Below are 7,017 nucleotides of genomic sequence, written 5' to 3'. Positions count from 1 at the left end.
CTTCTCTCTCGAGCCCGGTGGTAGGTCTGGCAGCCAGATAGAGGCTGTACAGGCAGCAGGGGGTCAAGAGGCTGCAGTGCAGTTATAGCACAGCCTGGAAGAGCTGGAAGAAGAGGAACAGGCACAAAATCTGCCAAAAACCAGTTTGGGCCAGGTTGAAGGGCTGGAGGACCCCAGAGGAGGAGCTTTCCTCTAGCTTTTAGGGAGCACCATCACCCAGTGTGGGGACTAAGCCAGTTCCTGCCCACCTGGAAATCCCAGAAGGTGCAAAAAGCCAAGGCACAAGTGAGCAAGAGTCAGGACAGACTAACTGGCTGTCTGAATGGCCTCCCCTGACCCTATCACGTGACCAGAGTGGGAGCTACAGAAGATGCATGGCATGCCTGGAGCTGGGGGTCTTACAGAGGAGGGACAGAGGCCTGGCTGGTGATTCCTTTACCCCTAAGGCATCCTCTCAAGGAACAGCGACTGGGTGGGAGGGGGAGGGGACCAGAGAACTCTGGTGTCTGGTGTCTGGTGTCTGGTGTCCGGGAGTAGTAGGGAGAAGAGGTCCATTGAGCCAGGTAGGATGTTAGCTCTCTCACCTCTGGGCTTCTTGGCTCATGTTATCTTTAGACCTGGTGCTATACAGGCTTGCTCTCCAGTCATTCAGTACAGATATGTAGAGTTCTGTAAGTGAGGCTTGGAGTTCTAGCACCCCACCAAGCCCAGAGCACCTGCCTGTGGTTACTGTGGGCACCAGAGCCTGGCCTTCTGCTCGTAGGCTGTCTCTCAACGGAACCTCTCTTCAGGTACCGCAGCCTGGTGGGCATACGCCTTGCCCACTTCTCTCAGTCTTTTCCTCCGTTCTATGGTAGGGACAATGGGTCCTGCTTCTCTATGTAGCCCCGCCTGGCCTGGACCTTACAGTGTAGACCAGGCTGGCTTCAAACTCACATAAATCTGCCTGCCTTCCTAAATGCTGGAATTAAACCAGGGCTGGTTTTAAAGGTTCTTTGAATCCCTAAAATTGAGGGCAAAATTGCAGGAAATGACATACTATTTCTTCAAATAGTACTATATAATAATAACACATTACAGGGTGGGGAATGTAGTTTAGTTGACAGAATTAACAATCTCATGCACAAAGCCCTAGGTCTCAGTACCACATGCACCCAGCATGGTGATACATGTAATCCCTGCACTGTGGAGGTGGAGGTAGGGAAAAGGTCACTTGAAGTCATCCTAGGCTTCTAGCAAGTTTGAGGCTAGCCTGAGATACATGAGACTCTACCTCACAGAGATCTGCCAGCCTCAGCTTCCTGAGAGCTGGGATTAAAGACCTGTGCCACCACCACTCCTGGCTAGTATTTTTCTGTAGACAGTACCTCCCTATGCAGCCCCAGCTAGCTTCTTTCTCTCAAGTCGTCTGTCTCAGCCTCTGAAGTGTTGGGATTCTAGGCATGTGCTTCTGGGACCAGCTTAATACTTGGGTATTTATTTTGTTTTTCCCTCCTCCTCTTCCTCCTTTTCATTCAGGGTTTTTGAAATAGGGTCTCATGTAGCTCAGGCTAGCCTCCATTTGTAGCTGAGGATGGCTACAAATTCCTGATTGTCCTGCCTCCACCTCCCAACTGCTGGGACTGCAAATGTGTGCCTCCTTATCAATACTCAGATACTCAATTTTTAAAATATTAAATAATTTATTCAGCCCTCTTGAACAGTTTAGGGGGGACTTGGCCTTCCACTCTGCATAGTAAGGTTCAATTCTTGTTCCTCCTCTTCTCTGGCCCCCTTCTTGTGTTCCCCATCACCTGAGGCCTTTGTGCAACAGGCTGTTCTGTGTGTCTGAGTGGTTGGTTCTTCACATGAACAGATCAGTTGAGAGCTGTCCTTTCCAACCCTGAACTTGGAGCTCCACCCCCTTCCCCTTACAGTTCTGCCTTGTGAGAGAAGGGTTGTGAGGCAACAGGGGGAGATGATGGAAGAGATGGTCCTAGAAGCCAGAGCAATGGCAATAGGCACTTTTTGTTGTTGTTGTTTTGTTTTGTTTTTTCAATACAGGGTTTCTCTGTGTAGCTCTGGCTGTCCTGGATCTCACTCTGTAGAGCAGGCTGGCCTTGAACTCACAGATACTATGGCCTCTGCAATGCCCTGAGTGCTGGGATTAAAGGCGCATACCACTACACCTGGCTAGAAAAGCCACTTTAAAAAAAAAAATCAATTTGTGTATTTATGTATATGAGTGCTCTATTTGCATGTATGCCTGCATGACGGAAGAGGGCATCAGACAAAAGAGGGCATCGGATCCCATCACAGATGGTTGTGAGCCACCATGTGGTTACTGGGAATTGGACCCATCACCTGTGGAAGAGCAGCCACTGCTCTTAGCCACTGAGCCATCTCTCCAGCCCCTGGTGATAGCCACTTAAACACAGTGAGTGAGTAGCCATGGTAGCCCAAGCTGCCATGGTGATGGTGGTTCATAGGTGGTAACTACAAAGGTGGCCTCCGACGGACCAGTGAGGATGAGGTGGGCTGATTATCACAGTGATTTACTAACTTCTGGCACTGCAGATTGAACTCAGAGCCTTGCACATGCTAAGCCTATGCTCTATCATTGAGCATAGCCCTGTGAGTGTGTGTGACTTTTGTTCATTTATCTGTTTTTTGAGACAAGGCTTGACTATATAGCACGGGCTGGTCTGGAATTTACCATGTATACCAAACTGGCCTGGAACTCGAAGAATTGTTGAGATCAAAGGCCAAAGGCATAAGCCACCAGCCACCACACCTATCCTCCGGTTAGTGTTTTGAATGAAGCATGCCTGACACAGGGGAGATCCGGTGCTGTCACTCACTACAGTCACCATCAACAGCAGGCCAATGTTTCCTCACCTCAAATAACCTCTTCCTCGTGGAAGCACACGGGTGGCACCCCACTTCTGCATCAGGTGACCCTCAGCAGTATCCAGATACCCCTTTCTATCTAATACTTACAGTCATCCAGTCAATGGGTCCGAGGAAGTGTGGCTCTCCCCGGAGGGAGGCTTAGCCAGGAAGAGAAGTGGACAGAGGAAGAAGAGTAAGAGAAAAAAGAAAGGAGAGAGCAGGAAGAGGAAGACGGGCAGGGAAACGGGACAAATGGGCTCAGGCATGGGAAGAAGAGAAGGCAGGGGAGAAAGGGAATGAGAGGGAAGGAAGGGGGCACACAGAAGAGAAGGGGAGAAGAAAGGAACAGGGAGAGAGGAGGGAGGAGAGGATGGGGGGATAGGAGGCAGGAAGAGGAAGGCGTTGGAGGACCGGGAGGAAGCAGAGGACAAAGAGCCAAAACCTCTGGGGACCACAGCAGAGTGTGTGCAGAAGGGCTGAGAAGTGGTTCTGGCTGATGGGGCCATGACCTTGGGGGATGGGCTGCTCAGAGGGACCCTTTCTGGGGTCAAGGGAAGCTCTTGCTCAATTGTTGAGGCTATTTGAAAGCAAGTGCCCCTTTTAGGGCAAGAGGCCTTGACTCATCATCTGGTTTCTCTGGAATGTGGCACTGCAAAGGGAAAGTCTGTGGGAGCCCATGGCCTGAGATAGGACTTACTAGTGGTTGAGGTGATCACTTGGAGCATTTGGGTAGCTGGACAGAGCTAGTGGCTGGGCTGCACAGTCTTGACCTACTCTGGAGGCAGCCATCTGTCGGAAGGTCCAGAAGTGCCAACCGTCCCAGGGGCTGTACCGCCACCTGCTGAGAGGCCTGGGCCGTCCCAGGTCCTTCGCTGCGGGGGCCCTGGGCCCTGCTGCAAGTAGGAAGGAGGGACGCGGAAGGGGGCGCGCAGGTGAGTGCAGTCTGGTTGTTTCCCCTGAGCTCCAGCCCTTCTCACTAGGGAGTTGCGTGCCCGGGTAAACACCAGGCGCGATGTGCGCGGTGTATCCACGGAGAGACAAAGCCAGGGCGGGGCGGGGGCGCCGCCCGCAATGCCAGGGCGGGGGGTGCAGGGCGCAGAGCAGCCTCCCCTGGCGCGGGTCGCCCACCGCCTGGGAACCCTGAGCCCAGCCCGCGGACAGGTGGAGCGGGGGCGGGGCGGCGGCCGGGAGGGTCCCGCCCCGGGGGTGGGGCCGGGCGGGCCGGGCGGGGCGGGGCCGTGCTATGCAAATGTCGCCCACCGGCGGCCAATTGCCTGCTCTCCGCGCGCGGCTCCGAGCGTCCCGTCCCGCCAGCGGCCTCGAGACCGGAGCAGCTAGGGAACAAACCGCCGCGGTCCAGGGAGCCCGGAGCGCAGCGTAGAACCAGGCACGTCTCGAGGACCCGTGCAGCCCCGCGCGGTCTCCGGGCCCCAGTCAGGCAGCCAGGCGAGCGCAGCGCCATCCGGCCGAGCCCAGCGCAGGGCTCCGTAGCCTAGCGCTCGCCGCCGCCCGCGCCCCGCACCGGGGAATGCGCCCTCGGCGGGCAGGCCAGGGGGCGCCCGTAGCCCGCCCCGGGGGAGGCGGCCCCGAGCGCCCCTGAGCCTTTCCATGGCCCGGGCTAGGGCCCGGGGCCTCGGCTGCTGACGTGCACGAAGCCAGTGGAACCAGTGAAGCCGCGGCTGCGGTGCGGATCCCGGCTCAGGCTCAGAGGCAAGAGGGCGCGGACAGGGCCGTGGCCCCGGGGGGCCGCTAGAGCGGACCGGCCCGACGCGAACCTCTCCGCTGCTGCGGCGGCGGGCACCACTGCCCGGGCGCCCAGGCCCCGCCGCCGTGGACGAGGTGAGTACAGAGGGAACGCGACCCCCCGACCCCACTGGGACCGGCGGTACTGCAACTCCTTAGAAGTGTACAATGCGCAGGGTCTGGCGAACCGTGGCGCACTGTCCGCGGGCACCAGGCGCCAGGACTAGGATGTGCTTCATACCTGTCCCGGCGTCCAGGAACCCCGCAGCTTCCGGCGGTGTAAAGATGTGCGACTGAGTGATGTGGCCTGCCGGGTCACCGGTGTGTGAAGAATTAACTTTTTCCACCCCTGCAAGGTTTTGGGTGGGTACCCTTCACCCTCGCAGAGTAGGAGTTTGGATCCTTCTGTTTTAGTCCTTCTGCTGACGCCTGCAGAAGCACTCTTTCCCAATCGGTGCGCATGCACTGCCTCAGTGGCCCTGGTCTGAAGACCAGGTCAGCCTCAAGGGAAGGTTTAAACTGGAAGCCCCCACGTGGAGGGTCACCCGGAACAGCAGGGCGTGAGGATCTGCCTCCAAGTGGCTTTTTCTTCCAGCCCTTTGCCGACCTCCCGGCCCCCAACTGCATCTTGGTCCTGCTTGGATTTAGGGGTCTCCCTTTATGTGAGGTGTTGGTAAGTTGGGAGAGCCTGCAGTCAAGCCGCAGTTTGAACCACGGACCCTAGTGGTGAAGTGGGCAAGGGACAAGGGAGTGTGGGGGGTTGCCTAGAGCAGGTGAGGCGAGGAAAGTGTCAAGATGAAGAGTCCTTTGAAACTGGGACTGGGGGCCCAGCTGGACCGCTAAGTCCTCATTCTTGAAATAGGTGCGTTTTGCCACCAGTCCATTAACATCTGGGAAGAGGACAAACTGAAACCTCCCTCCTGTCCACCCTGGAGTTGGGCCAGGTGGAAGGACTCTTGGTCCCCTGAATTCCTCTGTTTCTCCAGTGTCCGCTACTCTAGTTACAGATATGGAAAACTGTACCCAGGGGTGGGATGGAGTAGGGGCTTCTCCAGCTGCCCAGGGGGTGTGCCTAGATAGACGCGGTGGGCTGTCTGGTCTGGGTAAGGCAAGGATGCAGGCATATCCACCCCCACTGTTCCCCCTTAGTTCCAAAAGAGCCAGGCCCGGAAGTAGGAAGGTGGGGGGTAGAGAGAAGGCCAGAAGCCCAGCCACAGCCCCCACTACTCTGCATACCTTGCGGGGGTGGGGATGGAGCCTGGCCCAGGTGACCTTGACTGGGAAACCCTGGCCACAAAAGGGGGTTTCAGGCCCAGCAGATCTGCTTCCTGGTCCATGAGGTGTTGGGGGAGGGGGAAGCTGAGGATCCAGGAAGGAGTCTTGGGGTGTGTGGGGATAACTGAGGAGCTGGTGAGGTGCTGTTAGTAATTTCCTCCCTGCGTTCCCCCACAGTCCTGTTCTCGCCTCCCGATCGAGGCAGTTCTCAGCTAGAGGAGCCAACCTCCCTTTGCTAAGACAGGCCCCCCCCCACACATACACACACACACACACACACACACACACACACACACACACACACACTGTGAGCTTGGGAGGTCTGGATCAGGCTGGACAATTTGACCACCTGGCCCCCTGTCCCGCCCCCAGGTGCCTCTGGCCCCCTTCCTCTGTCCGCCCCTTCCCTGCACCCCTTGCCAGCCCCAGCTCCTCGTTTCTTTGTTCAGGCGTCTCTCCTCCGTCCCTCCCTCTCTCCTCCCTCTCTCCTCCCTCCCGCCTGCTGCCTCCCTCCGTTCCCTCTCCGCCAGCTTTCTTCTCCTCCTTTTGGATTTTCTTCCTGGTGGGCTCCCAGGTGGCGGTGACTGTTCCTCCCCTGTCCACCTACCTGAGCTTATTCTGACTTGGGGGTTTTGAGGGGGCTAGGACTAAATGGACGGTATCCAGGGGCTGGCTGTAGGAGCCCCCTCCCCCCTCCCCATTCTTCATCCTTCTCTCTCCTCTGTCTCCACCCCTAGGCTGCCAAAGAGGGACCCTTGAAGTAGTCTTGAGGCCCCAGCAGACTTCATCACCCCCCATTTACCTCTTTCAAGGGCCAGAAAATTATAGGAGGTCCCTGTAGGAGCCTCATGGAAAGGTCCCCTACTTTCCTGGGCACCTTGAGTGAGTCCAACACTAGCTTTGGTGACCCTGACCTTGTCACTGTGAAAATGGATCCTGGAAAAATGAGGTCATGGGGGGGGGGTGTTGACATGAACCCCCTGATCAAAGCTTTCAGGGACTCAGACAGCATCTTGCCCTCCTAGCTTCCTTGAGCCCCACCCCACTAGCAGGTCAAGTTCTTGAGCAAACTCATGCTTGTAAAGACGTGCGTGGGCATGCAGGTGTGGATGTGTGTATGTGCAGGAC

The 7,017-nt window shown here is 56.7% G+C and overlaps 1 protein-coding gene across 2 annotated transcripts in view; it reads left to right on the top strand.

Annotated features, from left to right (window-relative positions):
* Positions 1–4,113: 4,113 nt before the first annotated feature.
* Sema3f (semaphorin 3F) overlaps positions 4,114–7,017 on the top strand; it is a 28,122-nt gene continuing 25,218 nt past the window's right edge. For both annotated transcript variants that reach the window (XM_036193392.1, XM_036193391.1), the window contains exon 1: positions 4,114–4,710. The gene's annotated coding sequence lies outside the window, so the exon portion shown is untranslated. The remainder of the gene's footprint in view (positions 4,711–7,017) is intronic.

The sequence above is a fragment of the Onychomys torridus genome, chromosome 7 (assembly GCF_903995425.1).
Source record: "Onychomys torridus chromosome 7, mOncTor1.1, whole genome shotgun sequence".
NCBI classification, from domain to species: Eukaryota; Metazoa; Chordata; class Mammalia; order Rodentia; family Cricetidae; genus Onychomys; species Onychomys torridus.
The sequence above is the reverse complement of the archived record's forward strand: the minus strand, read 5'-3'. Positions and strand labels throughout refer to the sequence as shown.